Source organism: Mastomys coucha, unplaced genomic scaffold (genome assembly GCF_008632895.1).
Source record: "Mastomys coucha isolate ucsf_1 unplaced genomic scaffold, UCSF_Mcou_1 pScaffold15, whole genome shotgun sequence".
NCBI classification, from domain to species: domain Eukaryota; kingdom Metazoa; phylum Chordata; class Mammalia; order Rodentia; family Muridae; genus Mastomys; species Mastomys coucha.
In genome coordinates, this window is record NW_022196897.1 from 72,473,509 (window position 1) to 72,474,133 (window position 625).

Below are 625 nucleotides of genomic sequence, written 5' to 3' on the forward strand. Positions count from 1 at the left end.
ACAGAGTGAGTTCCAGGACAGCCAGGGCTACACAGAGAAACTCTGTCTCGAAAAAACAAAAAACAAAAAACAACAACAAAAAATATATATATATAAAAAGTTTCTAGAACTATTTGATCAATCTAGAATGCAGCCAGCCTCTGTATTATAGTATGATATGGCTAGAACACACATTGGTACACACCTTTAAGCCCAAACATTGTAGAAAAAGTTATCTGGTAGAAGGAAGTTGCCATGTTTAAAAGTGACTTATAATTGAGAGGCAAGCAAAGTGATGAGTCAGAGAAAGATTTGACAGAATCAGAGATAGAATACGACCAACTCTCATGAAAAGAAACAGGAAAAAGTCAAGTTATGAGCAGATAGAGAAAAGGGAAGATTTTTTTTAAGTTAGAAAAATGAAATCAAATTTTATTTTTGTCTTGAGATTATAATAAAATTACAACATGTAACCCTTCTCTTTCCACCCTCCAAACACTCCCATATACATCTCCCACCTCCCTTTCAAATTCATGGTCTCTTTTCCACTAATTATTAAGTTGCTAGTGAATGCATTATATATGTATATATAATTCCTAAATTCAACCTGCTAAAATCATATATTGTTTGTGTTTTTGTTTTATTA